This window comes from Nerophis ophidion, linkage group LG21 (assembly GCF_033978795.1).
Source record: "Nerophis ophidion isolate RoL-2023_Sa linkage group LG21, RoL_Noph_v1.0, whole genome shotgun sequence".
Classification (NCBI taxonomy): domain Eukaryota; kingdom Metazoa; phylum Chordata; class Actinopteri; order Syngnathiformes; family Syngnathidae; genus Nerophis; species Nerophis ophidion.
In genome coordinates this window covers 45818999-45835325 of record NC_084631.1, presented here as the reverse complement: position 1 = coordinate 45835325, position 16327 = coordinate 45818999, and the positions used below count along the sequence as shown (strand labels likewise).

General features: G+C 38.0%; 1 long non-coding RNA gene across 1 annotated transcript; it reads left to right on the top strand.

Annotated features, from left to right (window-relative positions):
* The first annotated feature begins 14647 nt into the window (after positions 1 to 14647).
* LOC133540206 (uncharacterized) lies at positions 14648 to 16030 on the top strand. Its single transcript, XR_009803581.1, has 2 exons — positions 14648 to 15097; positions 15192 to 16030. It is a non-coding gene; the product is annotated as an uncharacterized LOC133540206 (long non-coding RNA).
* Positions 16031 to 16327: the final 297 nt, after the last annotated feature.

The window sequence follows — 16327 nt, the reverse complement described above, 5'->3', positions numbered from 1 at the left end:
CCTGAGTATGTATCTTCATTCAATGGTCATTTCTTTTACAGCAGGCTCTTTGGTGAAGTGTAATATTATTGCTAGGAGTCTTGCAAAAGTACTTCACACAGTGGGCACGGCTGTAACAAAATAACACTGCAATGTACTGTCAACATGTACAAAACCCCAAACCAGTGAAGTAGCACGTTGTGTAAATGGTAAATAAAAACAGAATACAATGATTTGTAAATCCTTTTTAACTTATATTCAATTGAATAGACTGCAAAGACAAGATATTTGATGTTGGATCTGAGAAACTTTTTTTTTTTGCAAATATTAGCTCATTTTGGAATTTGATGCCTGCAACATGCTTAAAAAAAGCTGGCACGAGTGTCAAAAAAGACCGAAAAAGTTGAGGAATGCTCATCAAACACTTGTTTCCCATAGCAAAGCAAAATTGAAGATGAGATCTCATGTATGTCTTATATATATCTCCTAGACATAAAAGAGCACTAATGGAGACCAAAGTAGTTTTCTCATTCTTCTCAAATGTATCTCCTGAGAAATAAGGCTCACAGTGAGCACTATGAGAGATCTCATAGTTGTCTAATAGTTATCTCTTTTCCCCATTTCAACTAAGACCAAAATGAGAGATGAATGAGCTGGTCTCCAATATGTCTCAATTATGACTCAGTGAGAGAAACACCTGGTTTTGTTTCTCACTACTCACTGTTTGAGTTCTCAGATGTCTCTTTTCTATTTCGGCAAAAAGACAATTGATGAGTATTGGTTTCAATATGTCTCAATGATGTCTCAGTGAGAGATATACTTGGTTTTGTCTCTCACTGCTCACTATTTGAGTTGTTAGATATACCCGTTTTCTAAAAAAATGCATTTTAATGGGCTCAATTTAGTTATACCTCAATCATATTCCAGTTGATCTCATGCCATCATTGGGAGAAAATAATGAATTCAGACAATATGGATATATGGTCTGTAATCTAAATGGTTTATTTAAATAAAGTTGGACTTAATTTGTTGATTTCTTATCCACACGTCATGTACAGTAACTCAGTGACTACAATTGTGAGATTTAAAACTGAACCCAAACAATACTGATATGATCACAAGACACTTTGTAAGAGCTTTTAACATTTGTGAACTTTCTAGAGCAGCGGTTCTCAAACTCTTTTAACAAAGTACCACTTCAGAAGATATTTGGCTCTCCAACCACCATCATAAGGACTAATATTAAAATGCAGTAGCATAGTAGGCCTATGTATTCATTAAAAAGGACAGTGGCTTTATTAAACAAGTAAATGTAATATATTTGCCACTGAAATATTACACACAATGCAAAAACATCATCAACAATGATACTCCATATACAGTACATATTTACAGAATCCACGGCAACATCACATCAGTGTGTATTTTCAGAGCATTTATAACAATGATTAAAGATTTGATTTGTGGCTTCTTAGGCCAGTTCAGTTCTTCATCATTTCAAACGTTTCAAGTGTGTTGGGGAAATGAACTGCAATCACTATGCCAGGCATAGATGTGAAGTCAAGGAAAACAACTTTACCCAATATGTCATCCAAGAATACTACTGTACTGCAGAGGTTTCCAATAGGGGAATAACATGACTGCATGTCTCATATGTTACACTATCTTGCAGCAAAGAAAAACCTGCATGTTTATATTCACCAACGAGGGCCCATTTGGCACATGAATGTGCTGTGGTAAACAAGAAATCAATCTGTACATACTTTAAAAAAAGGATGAGAACCTTTCTTCTGACACACTGGTCCCACAAAGCAGGCATTTTATTTGTTTACTTTCTATTGGCCCAAAACAATTCTTGGAGGATTTATGTAATATAGTAGGCGATGATGCAGAGTGGGATAAAAAAAAGTTTTGGAACTTCTGCACACTGTTTAAGCAGTCTGTGTTCAGACTATCGGGATAAAGCAACTTGAACATTTTGAGCATATGGCTTAGGGCCTTACCTGTGACTTTAGGACAGTTTACATAACCCATGCTGATCAGAAGGCACTCTGCCATGGTTTCTGATGCATTGTCATGTATTGGTTTGTCTGTTGTGTCCTTGAAATTGGACTCTTCTGCACACTCCTCACTCAAACCATCTTCAAATCCTTCATTAAACGTATGTCCGTCATTGTACATCCAATCCCCTATATCAGGGAGAGCTTCCTCAAATGATTGAAATGGATCATACTCAGCATCGACATGTCATTCAGTTGTTAGGCCATCAGGAGGATGTATGAGGGCTGATCTGGAAAATGGTTTTCCATTCTCTTCGATGGTCAGAAGTAGAAATATTTTCATGTGCTGAAATTAAAATAGAATACAAATCACTAAAGGTTTTTGATAACATTTTGTCACAAGGCAAAACGTATAACATCTCAGCATATCGCTCACATTCTTACACTCCAAAGTTTGTCACATTTGAGCAGGATTTGCTTTGTGACAAAATTCACAGCAAAACATTATTCAGCCACAGAAGACGGTGGGTGTACCTGGCAGGTGGGGAGAGGCTTGATGTTCCAGAGTGGTACATCCTGCACGGTCACCTGAAGGTTGGATGTGTTCCATTTGAAGAGCAGTGTTTTGGGCTCCTTCAGGGGGCACCGCCTCATGCAGTGTTACCCTGCTGCTACCCCCTGACACAAAGAAGAGGAACCAAAAAACTCTAAAGATTCAAATCATTGAAAAAAAAACCAGACAAAAACATGCAAAACAAGAAGGAAGTTGACATAAATTGAACACATTATACAAATCCAGCTAATGGAATGCATTTGCTTTTTCCCCACATCTTGAGCGCATTGTAGTTCATGTTTACGTATCTTCTGTGTTTGTGGTAACACATCATCCACAGTGTTAAATGTAACTCATCACAATACAACACACACTATAAAAAGAAAGTTGTGGATGCTAATGCCAATCATTAGTAAATACACAACAGCAAACCAAACCTATGAGAAAGGATCTTGACGAGGGATGCAACATTATTGTAAATATAACCTTATTTTGATTTCAAAATTGTCACAATAATGCCGTGATGTGTGACGCTATCAAACGAGAACACCAGTCGCTGTGTTTTTTTCTGACAATATTAAGTGGGCTCATCTGAGAAGTAAACTGGTTCTCCCATGAAAACCCGCCGTGTGGGAAAACAAGGTTCAAACGGGACATTATAGAAGGGCGAAAAAGTGGAAGTGTGCAGGAGTGATGGGAACGTTTGTGCTTAGGTTAGCCGAGGAATTGTTGCTGTGAAATATTTCTGTGCCTATAACTGTCGTGTTAGTTGAACCTTAAACAAAGTCTGCATACTGCAAGGTAAAGCATGCCACGTTCATCCAGACCATTTCCAAATCGACCCAGAGCCCTTGCAGCTCACCAGAGGAAATGTGGACATGCACAAAATAAGACATTTGCTGACACTACACACCACAATGTCTACAATAAGTTAGGGAATAGGAGTAATATATTAGAATGAGTTATATGTTAGAACCGTTATTTGGAAAATATCGTTCATGTGGAACCAAGATGTCAGCAAGGGAAAATATGCATTTGTGAGGTATTTACATGATTAAAAGTCAAATTATTAGTTAACTCTTAAGAATCAGTATTCTACAAACTAATACAATTTGGACTGCAAAGGGCAGTTTCTTAGGAAGTTCAAAGTTTAAAAACACTCAACTAAACAGCAGTGATGTAACAATATCAAAATGTCATATCACCGTTACTGTGACCAAAATGATCACTGTTTGCATTATAATGGCAGTATTGTTGAATGTGCTAAAAAGGTCATCAAACCCACAATAATACCAAGTTGTATTGAAAAAAAAAACATACCGGACACACAGTATAGTTTCTTGGCAAAAGAAACATTATTGTTCTACATTAGTTACACTGGATGTTTACTGTTTATGTCAGTTTAAAGACACTTATTTGAAAATGTTGGTTTTTGTGTGTTACTTGAAATTCTGCACCATTCCTTTGCACCTAAAATACCTGTTTTTAATGATAAATATGATTACAACATATGAAAATGATGTTTGTGTTCAATTACAGTAAGTGTGTTTATCCTAAACATTCCTCCCACGTCATTTAACACACTTTGACATTTTTGTAACAATATCTTACCCTGGCTTTAACACTATGACGATATCATACCGTGAAATGTTGATATTGTTACATCCTTAGTCATGACCTGATGTTACCTACCAGCTTTAACTTGGAGGTGAAAGGTTCCAAAAACATGAATTACACATGCTGAGATAACTCCTATTTGAAGTTTCATTCTTCATATGTGCTAATGTAATCAGGGTCAAAGAAAGCAATATTTTCATGTTTGTTCCTGACAAACTGTGGACAGCTTTTTATCTGTAAATCTCAATCAGAACTAATTGACTTCAAGAAAGAACAGGCATGTACATATAACTTACTTGGACATTGCTGGTCATTCTCCACATTCACATAGGTGCATGCTGCAGGACGGGATGACTGCAGGAAGAAAAAGAAAGTATCACATATTATATCTGCTGCCAGTTTAATGCACCACCACTATACCAGTCTACTCAGCAACTTTACAGTCCTTCTTGATCTTTTATTTGATTCCACTTCTTTACCAGTTCTTCTTCATCGTTTTCCAGCTTTTCCTTTTGTCATTTCGACACTCCAATACTATATAAATCAATCAATCAATCAATGTTTATTTATATAGCCCCAAATCACAAATGTCTCAAAGGACTGCACAAATCATTACGACTACAACATCCTCGGAAGAATCCACAAAAGGGCAAGGAAAACTCACACCCAGTGGGCAGGGAGAATTCACATCCAGTGGGACGCTAGTGACAATGCTGACTATGAGAAACCTTGGAGAGGACCTCAGATGTGGGCAACCCCCCCCCCTCTAGGGGACCGAAAGCAATGGATGTGGAGCGGGTCTAACATGATACTGTGAAAGTTCAATCCATAGTGGCTCCAACACAGCCGCGAGAGTTCAGTTCAAGCGGATCCAAGACAGCAGCGAGAGTCCCGTCCACAGGAAACCATCTCAAGCGGAGGCGGATCAGCAGCGTAGAGATGTCCCCAACCAATACAGGCGAGCGGTCCATCCTGGGTCTCGACTCTGGACAGCCAGTGTCATCCATGGTCATCGGACCGGACCCCCTCCACAAGGGAGGGGGGGACATAGGAGAAAGAAAAGAAGCGGCAGATCAACTGGTCTAAAAAGGAGGTCTATTTAAAGGCTAGAGTATACAGATGAGTTTTACGGTGAGACTTAAATGCTTCTACTGAGGTGGCATCTCCAACTGTTACCGGAAGGGCATTCCAGAGTACTGGAGCCCGAACGGAAAACGCTCTATAGCCCGCAGACTTTTTTTGGGCTCTAGGAATCACTAATAAGCCGGAGTCTTTTGAACGCAGATTTCTTGCCGGGACATATGGTACAATACAATCGGCAAGATAGGATGGAGCTAGACCGTGTAGTATTTTATACGTAAGTAGTAAAACCTTAAAGTCACATCTTAAGTGCACAGGAAGCCAGTGCAGGTGAGCCAGTATAGGTATATATGTATGTATATATGTATATAAAGGCATATACAGTATATATGTATATATGTATATAAAGGTATATACAGTATATATGTATATATGTATATAAAGGTATATACAGTATATATGTATGTATATATGTATATAAAGGTATATACAGTATATATGTATGTATATATGTATATAAAGGTATATACAGTATATATGTATGTATATATGTATATAAAGGTATATACAGTATATATGTATGTATATATGTATATAAAGGTATATACAGTATAGGTATATATGTATATATACATGTATATAAAGGTATATACAGTATATATGTATGTATATATGTATATAAAGGTATATACAGTATATATGTATGTATATATGTATATAAAGGTATATACAGTATAGGCGTAATGTGATCAAACTTTCTTGTTCTTGTCAAAAGTCTAGCAGCCGCATTTTGTACCAACTGTAATCTTTTAATGCTAGACATGGGGAGACCCCAAAATAATAGGTTACAGTAATCGAGACGAGACGTAACAAACGCATGGATAATGATCTCGGCGTCTTTAGTGGACAAAATGGAGCGAATTTTAGCGATATTACGGAGATGAAAGAAGGCCGTTTTAGTAACGCTTTTAATGTGTGCCTCAAAGGAGAGAGTTGGGTGGAAGATAAATACAGACAAAGGTTGCTGGAATATAGGTGGAACTTCTTGTAAATGTAAAACTCTATATTATGTGTTCAGTAATGTATATTGTTCCACTTCAAATGTTCTCTGAACATTTATTTCTCTCATTGTTATTTCACTTCTTGTTATTATACTTACCTCGGTGGAGGTAACTATCACAACTTCTAGCAAGGTGCTTGCGGCATTTATAGCTCTATTTCCGTAACTGCGTGACGTTCCAGTAGTTTAAAACAAATAACTGGTGTGTGTTAAAGTCATATAAATACCAAAAGAGAAACAATAAATGGTATTACTTACTTTCAGTTGTTATTCCTTCGATGCTGAATATTATTTCTTCCCATCGAAATCATTACATCCGCCCACTTAATGCGCATGCGTGTTTTTCAGGAAAACCCAATCTGATTGGACAGATTCATGGAGTGCCGTGCCAAATCTCGCGATCTCAGGATTTACATCAAGTTCATTTTCTCCTTATATGTCCATCTGAAAATAGCCCTTTTTGGCTAGGACATCATTTTCAAATGATTTGAAAATGTATGCTTTCTATCAGACGGCGGCGGACATGACGCGTTATTTGCCATCAGTTAACGTCAGAAGAAGAAGAAGCGGGGAAATAGTAGGTGGCGTAACATTTGAAGGTTGTCAGTGCGCCTACCTTCAACTAAAACAAGGAAGAAGAAGAAAGCCAACACTTTGTTGTTTTTTTTAAAGGTTTATTTATAAATGTCAACAATTACAAACAGTAAGACAAACAACAATATACAACATTATAAAACATTATGAAAACAGTACAAAACAGCGCCAGGGGGTTGTAAGTTCAAAATAATAAAAAAAAAGAATAAAAACACATAGATATATAAATAATAAACAAAATGCAAAGCCGTAGGCTTATTCAGATTCATCAAACAACTTAAATGTGGAACACAGCATCATCGTTTTCACAGCTTTTTTGTTGTTAGAGGTAGAGAGCGTTTTAATGTAAAGTTCCAGATCTTTTTTAAAGGCACAAAAGATAGGACGGGTATTAAGAAACTTACATTTATGAATATAAAACTTAGCCAATAAAATAATGAGCTTGCAAAGGTAGAATTCCTTTTCAATTTTTTGTTCATACAGTGTAAAACCAAAAATCACATCTTTAAAGTAAAGCACAAATTTGTCATAAATATTGTCCAGGATGAAGCGACAGATGCCTGCCATAGTGATGGAGTGTTTTCACAAGTATAAAACAAGTGGTTAACAGTCTCTGGGTGCATGTTACAAAAGGTGCAGGTGACATCAATGTCCTTTTTGTATCTAACCATCACAGTCTTTACAGGGTAATAGCGATGGATGATTTTAAATGATATCTCTTTGACTTTGTTGCTAAGTAAATACCTGTTAGGAAGGGACCACGTTTTGGTCCAACAGATGTCATTTACAACATTATTCCATAAGGAAATGACATAGGAGACAGACACACAATCATTTTGGAATAAGCTGCGGATTTTTCTGTTATTTTTTTGATCAAAGCAAAGTTTCCCCACGGGAGTGTCAAGTGGATCATTCACAATGTTTACAGCAGAAAGAGGAGGTGTGTAAGCCATGTACAACATAATAACACCTGTTGGAATGCACAACATAATAACACCTGTTGGAATGTACAACATAATAACACCTGTTGGAATGTACAACATAATAACACCTGTTGGAATGTACAACATAATAACACCTGTTGGAATGTACAACATAATAACACCTGTTGGAATGTACAACATAATAACACCTGTTGGAATGTACAACATAATAACACCTGTTGGAATGCACAACATAATAACACCTGTTGGAATGTACAACATAATAACACCTGTTGGAATGTACAACATAATAACACCTGTTGGAATGTACAACATAATAACACCTGTTGGAATGTACAACATAATAACACCTGTTGGAATGTACAACATAATAACACCTGTTGGAATGTACAACATAATAACACCTGTTGGAATGTACAACATAATAACACCTGTTGGTCAGCTTGGTCAGCTGTGCTGATTGATTTAGTTTCAGTTAAGGTATCCATAAACTTAAGTTGAAAAACTTATTGGGGTGTTACCATTTAGTGGTCAATTGTACAGAATATGTACTGAACTGTGCAATCTACTAATAAAAGTTTCAATCAATCAATCAATAGTGCGTAATCAGAGCGCATGTGTAAAAAAAAAAAAAAATTCCCAGTCCACAACTATCCTCATTCACAACACGTTCTCTTAGATTTCCATGTTTTGATACATGTTCACATTATTTATTGACTGTATCTAAAAAGTATTTAAAAAAATATAGTATTATTTAAATGAAGATATGAAATAATCCTAAATGATATTCAATGACTTGGTTTATATTATTGGATATACTCGGTCATAAAATCAGTGTCAGTTGAGTTGGTCCATAGATTTCCTGTAGGGAATTTTAATGTCCAGCAGATGTCAGTATTTAGTGACACAGGATCAATACAGTTTATAAATGTGTCAAAAGGCTGTGCAACGCCTCATCAACCCATCACTAACAATCACACAGGTCAGGTAATGTCAAGACTTTAATCTACACTGGACATAGGCAGTCTTCTTTACTGTCAAAGACTTTTTGACAAATCAATCAAACAGAGCCCCCAGTCAAATGACAAATTCAGTATTACTTATTTAATCTTGTTGTTTGTGGTCTGGACATTTGACACAGGAATTTAACTTTTCCACACACCATCCTGAATCACGGTTTCAATCGTAGTCCATGTTAACTACCAAACCGTAACTTACAAGGGTTGGTTGAACAACTATAAGGACTAGCAGGTCATTGCAAATGTTGCTAATAGGCACAGTACTCATGGACTAAGTTTTGGGGAAATTCCTATTGAAATCAATGGGACATCCTTCAAAGTTCCACTTATTCAATCTGATTCCAACTGTTCCAACTTCAAAATTTTCAGACTCTTCAGGAATCGTGTGCTTGATTTCAACAATGCTAAAAGAATTTCAGGATTTCGGTTCATCATCAGCATTGGAGCAATCACACGCAATTCCTTCAGGAATTGCCTCATCTAGTTTTTAATGTTTAATAAAAAATAACAAATAAAATAATGACAAAAAAAGATACAACATTACAACATTTCGAAGTTTTAACCTATTCAAACCATTCCACCTTCGACTCATTGCACCATTCTGGAAATTGAAACTTCCCCTTTTCCTTGTCAAAAAAAGTTGAGGATTTTCCAGAATTCCTGCTTTTCCGAAGCCCTATTTCCACCCTTTTTCTGGCGACTACACCTTCCACATTTTTCAACGCGTTTTAACTTTTCCACCGTCGAAGCTTTCTTCTGCATAGGAAGTTGAAGAATTCTCTGTTTTCCCGAAATTCCGTATTACCATTTGTCATTTCAACATGTTATTACTTCAACAATTCTCCACCGATTGAAAAATTGTCCAAGACATCAATAAATTTAGATTAGATACTACTTTATTTATTCCTTCAGGAGAGTAAATGCCTTGGCAGAAGACACCTCCTGCCAAAGATGCCTATAGCGCAGGATTTTTAATTTTTCAAATGATCATCAAATGTTGCCGTTGACATCAGTGATGCTGTTTGGAACAGAAATGATATATTTAGTAAGTAGAAAGAAAACACAAGGAGCCCGGGCAACAGCAGCGAAGGTATGCTGTGCCCTCCGGGCAACAGCAGCGAAGGTCTGCCCGGCCGCCGGGCAGCCCATGCATGCTGTGCCCTCCGGGCAACAGCAGCGAAGGTCTGCCCGGCCGCCGGGCAGCCCATGCATGCTGTGCCCTCCGGGCAACAGCAGCGAAGGTCTGCCCGGCCGCAGACTGGCTGCGTAGTCCTTATAGCTGTTCAAGCAACCTTTTTAAGTTACGGTTGGGTAGTTAACATGGGCGTCAATTGCCTCGTACCTCGGTAGCTGTCTAGCCAACCCTTTTAAGTTACGGTTTTAAGAAGTACCAAGTGTTGAAACCGTGGGTCAGAATGGTGTGTGTAAAAGCAAAATGCCTGTGTCAGTCTCCCAGCATTGGAGCGTTCGTATACAATTCCTTCAGGAATGGCCTCATTTACTTTTAAATGTTTAATAAAAAAGGAAAATAACTAAAAATAAAGATACAACAATACAATGTTTCCACATTTTTTAACCTATTACAACATTTTGGAAAGTCCAGGATCTTCCAATATTCTACAAAGCCCTCTTTGCAGCGACTACTCTTTTCACAGTTTTCAATATGTTACAACTTTCAGAGTCCAAGGGTTTTGCTATCAATAGAACATTGACGGTCTACTTCACTGTCTGGGCAGCATATTAAAATCAGCGGTCGGTGGTAAAACCAATATCAAATGTCACATTTTAATAGAGCATTCGTCAAAAAGTTTGCTTTCACAATTTTATTATCAAGGAGACTGACACGGGCATTTAGCTTTTCCACACACCATCCTGACTCACGGTTTCAACAATTGGTACTTGTTAAAACTGTAACTTAAAATGGTTTGCTGAACAGCTATCAAGGTTCGATGCAATAGGCGCTCATGTTAACTACCCAACCGTAACTTAAAAAGGTTGGTTGAGCAGGTATAACGACTATGCGGCCAGATTCCCAGGCGACTGGGCATTTCATTGCTACTGTTGCCCAGAGGGCACAGTATGCATGGGCTGCCTGTGCAATATCTCAATTCCTGATTGTTCTGAATGATAATTAGTGGGAGACCCGACAACACTGATGCATCAACATCTGCGTGTGCAGTAACAGCTAATCCTTTCGATAGCTCAGTTGATAAAGTGGAAAGCTGTATTAGCTTATGCTGAGTTCTTTAGGGCACTGGTTCAAATCCAGCTCGATGGATCACTCATTACGTTTTTACCATGAATTGATTAACGTGGAATCCGGCCCCGACTTAAGTTGAAAAACTTATTGGGGTGTTACCATTTAGTGGTCAATTGTACAGAATATGTACTGAACTGTGCAATCTACTAATAAAAGTTTCAATCAATCAATCAATAGTGCGTATTCAGAGCACATGTGTAAAAAAAAAAAAAAATTCCCAGTCCACAACTATCCTCATTCACAACACGTTCTCTTAGATTTCCATGTTATGATACATGTTCACATTATTTATTGACTGTATCTAAAAAGTATTTAAAAAAATATGGTATTATTTAAATGAAGATATGAAATAATCCTAAATGAAATTCAATGACTTGGTTTATATTATTGGATATACTAGGTCATAAAATCAGTGTCAGTTGAGTTGGTCCATAGATTTCCTGTAGGGAATTTTAATGTCCAGCAGATGTCAGTATTTAGTGACACAGGATCAATACAGTTTATAAATGTGTCAAAAGGCTGTGCAACGCCTCATCAACCCATCACTAACAATCACACAGGTCAGGTAATGTCAAGACTTTAATCTACACTGGACATAGGCAGTCTTCTTTACTGTCAAAGACCTTTTGACAAATCAATCAAACAGAACCCCCAGTCAAATGACAAATTCAGTATTACTTTTCAACAGACATTTATTTAATCTTGTTGTTTGTGGTCTGGACATTTGACACAGGAATTTAACTTTTCCACACACCATCCTGAATCACGGTTTCAATCGTAGTCCATGTTAACTACCAAACCGTAACTTAAAAGGGTTGGTTGAACAACTATAAGGACTAGCAGGTCATTTCTAATGTTGCTAATAGGCACAGTACTCATGGACTAAGTTTTGGGGAAATTCCTATTGAAATCAATGGGACATCCTTCAAAGTTGCACTTATTCCATCTGATTCCAACTGTAACAACTTCAAAATTTTCAGACTCTTCATGAATTGTGTACTTGAGTTAAACAATGCTAAAATAATTCCGGTATTTCAGTTCATCATCAGCATTGGAGCAATCACACACAATTCCTCCAGGAATTGCCTCATCTAGTTTTTAATGTTTAATAAAAAATAAAATAACGACAAAAAAAGAAACAACAATACAAAATTTCGAAGTTTTAACCTATTCAAACCATTCCACCTTCGAACTTTCTTCAGCCGCACAATACTTGTGCTATAGTTGTAGGAAATGTTTCAAAACCTCTTCAGAAGTGCTGACAAAACCCAAAAAGGGCGGAAAATGCATATTTTTGGAAAAAAAAAATTCTCGAAAATGTCGTAAGGGGGGGCCTTACGCAAAAATTCCCAAAAACGAACTTTCTTCAGCAGCACAATACTTGTTCTATAGTTGTAGGAAATGTCTCAAAACTTCTTCAGAAGTGCCGACAAAACCCAAAAAGGGCAGAAAATGCATAATTTTAGAAAACTTTATTTCACGAAAATGTCGTAAGGGGGGGCCTTCCGCAAAAATCCCCAAAAACGGACTTGCTTCAGCCGCACAATACTTGTGCTATAGTTGTAGGAAATGTCTCGAAACCTCTTCAGAAGTGCCGATAAAACCCAAAAAGGGCAGAAAATGCATAATTTTGGAAAAAAGAAATTCTCGAGAATGTCGTAAGGGGGGGGGCTTACGCAAAAATTCCCAAAAACGAACTTGATTCAGCCGCACAATACTTGTGCTATAGCTTTTTCTGGCGACTACTCCTTCCACATTTTTCAACGCGTTTTAACTGTTCCACCGTCGAAGCTTTCTTCTGCATAAGAAGTGGAAAAATTCTCTGTTTTCCCGAAATTCCGTATTACAATTTGTCATTTCAACATGTTATTACTTCAACAATTCTCCACCGATTGAGAAATTGTCCAAGACATCAATAAATTTAGATTAGATACTACTTTATTTATTCCTTCAGGAGAGTAAATGCCTTGGCAGAAGACACCTCCTGCCAAAGATGCCTATAGCGCAGGATTTTTAATTTTTCAAATGATCATCAAATGTTGCTGTTGACATCAGTGATGCTGTTTGGAACAGAAATGATATATTTAGTAAGTAGAAAGAAAACACAAGGAGCCCGGGCAACAGCAGCGAAGGTCTGCCCGGCCGCCGGGCAGCCCATGCATGCTGTGCCCTCCCGGGCAACAGCAGCGAAGGTCTGCCCGGCCGCCGGGCAGCCCATGCATGCTGTGCCCTCCCGGGCAACAGCAGCGAAGGTCTGCCCGGCCGCAGACTGGCTGCGTAGTCCTTATAGCTGTTCAACCAACCTTTTTAAGTTACGGTTGGGTAGTTAACATGGGTGCCAATTGCCTCGTACCTTAGTAGCTGTTTAGCCAACCCTTTTAAGTTACGGTTTTAAGAAGTACCAAGTGTTGAAACCGTGGGTCAGAATGGTGTGTGTAAAAGCAAAATGCCTGTGTCAGTCTCCCAGCATTGGAGCATTCGTACACAATTCCTTCAGGAATGGCCTCATTTACTTTTAAATGTTTAATAAAAAAGGAGAATAACTACAAATAAAGGTACAACAATACAATGTTTCCACATTTTTTAACCTATTACACCATTTTGGAAAGTCCAGGATTTTCCAAAATTCTTGCTTCTACAAAGCCTTCTTTGCAGCGACTACTCTTTTCAACATGTTACAACTTTCAGAGTCCAAGGGTTTTGCTATTAATAGAACATTGACGGTCTACTTAACTGTCTGGGCAGCATATCAAAATCACCGGTGGGTGGTAAAACCAATATTGAATGTCACATTTTAATAGAGCATTCATCAAAAATTTTGCTTTCACAATTTTATTATCAGGGAGACTGACACGGGCATTTAGCTTTTCCACACACCATCCTGACTCACGGTTTCAACGTTTGGTACTTGTTAAAACTGTAACTTAAAATGGTTTGCTGAACTGCTATCAAGGTTCGATGCAATCGGCGCCCATGTTAACTACCCAACCGTAACTTAAAAAGGTTGGTTGAACAGCTATAACGACTATGCGGCCAGACTCCTAGGTGACTGGGCATTTCATTGCTACTGTTGCCCAGAGGGCACAGTATGCATGGGCTGCCTGTGCAATTTCTCAATTCCTGGTTAATCTGAATGATAATTAGTGGGAGACCCGACAACACTGATGCATCGACAGTAAAAAAATGTATGATTTATTTTTTAACACTTTAATGAGTAGGACACTTTTCGATCCCCAATTATTTTAGTGTGATTTGTTTTGAAGTGTCATTGCTCCAAAAATAATAATGAATCAAAATCCAAAATGAAGGCTTAATTATTATATCATCTCAAATATTCCACCTCAAAAAGTTATTGGATGAAAATATTGCATATTTTCTGTTTTTTCCATTTTTTCCCTAATGTTGATCTAGAGATTTAAAACATGAATAATAATGAAAACAATACTAATAATACTGAATAATGACACATTTTTAATATATTTTTTTGACCAAAACCCTAACTGAGTGGAGGCCTAAATGTATATTTTTGATACATATATTGTATTGGTTTTTCAAATCAAAAATATGAAAATGGCCCCCGCTTGCTTTGATTTTTCAGTGGAAAAAGTTTGGACACCCCTGCCATATGGTCTCCACATCAAAGGTCCATTTCCCTACGAAGACCATGCATCCTGCCCATCAACCAATGGCCTCAGCAGCCAAGTTTGATCACTCTATGGAGGCTGTACACCCCTCCCATCCCCACACCGCTGGCCCATCACCAAATGTCCACACCTATGGTCCTTCACCCGGCGTACACAATAGCTTGCTACCTGAATCCACCTGAGAATAAAAAGGCAGCTTTCCTGGCACCAGACAGGAGAGATGCAGGCAACCCATCTATTGAGGACACTATCTGTTATCAACCACAGGCAGAAAAATCATGGACGCCATGTGATGGAAAAAATGTGGGCAGAAAAAGAAGGAATTGAAGAAGTCCTCTTGAAAATAGGTAAGTAGCATTCATGATGTCATTGTTTTGTTGACTTCAACTTTGAACACATTTTCTCCTTCTGCTATTGTTTGTGCTCTTTTTTCCCTTTCAGATCCGGTCCAAGTCAGAGTACTTCAAACTCTCTGCGACTTGGTTGGAGACAAATACAGCGACGGCCCTCCTCAACAATCGGGCCAGCAAGAGCTCTTTCCTGAGAGCGGCGTATTCATATCATTGTTCCGCCTTGCTGCCATGAGACATGCTGCAGAGCCCAAATGTATGCCTTTATTTGGACCTCTTTTTTCTACGTGTCAAAATGCTGTCCCTTTTTGACGCCCTGGAAACAAACCTGCAGGAACACCAAAGCGCATCCTTAAGCGGAAAAAAGTGGAAGGAATCCTTAGTAAGTTTTCCCAAACAGAGGGTGTTTTCAGGCCAAAATTGGGTCACAATAATGAAATAGAAGTTCAATATGAGAAATGTTGATCCCTTTTCGATTACAGCAGACTGGAAGCATAACTGAATGTTACATCATTACAATTTGTTATCCACTCCAAACTAGCGTTATGATGAGCAATATAGTCTGATGTCCATCAACTTGAAGTGTGGTTGTGTGTATTAATGGTTTTGCGTAAATGAAGGCTTTAAAGGGCAATAAAAAAGCATTAAATGAGGCATTTAAAAAAGGGAATATGATTGTAGGACATGGCGGACAGTCAATATGTCAAACGGTAAAGGAAAATGAACTTAAGAAGGTTACAGTCGTTTCTTTTTTGAACTGCATACAAGAGGTATTGTAAGGTGGGAACACGACAAAAGCACTGCTTCAATCAAGCAAAATGAAACATCAACTTTTCCATTCTTTGGTCACTGTAGGCGTGTAGTCCTTAACTGTGACACCATGTCAGGATAATGGAGAAGCTGAGCCGACACGGAGTCGTTTATTTCAATCATCTCCACTTCAACACATATGAGCTAACTTGCCTAACATTAGCAACTGTTGTGACGCAATTCCCTCAAGTGATCTACGCTAGCCTAGGATGGACAAAAGAGGCCATTTTCACAGCAGACCACAACTATTTCATTCTCTGACATTCCCACAATAAATGAATACAAGTTCCTTCAGCTGCCGGACACTTGATACATACTTGCTGTTTACTGTAAACATTTGAAACAACAGAGAGGGTGTAAATACAAGAAATGCAATATGTTTCATTGCTATAGCTTTTTTCAAATGCATTTGATTGG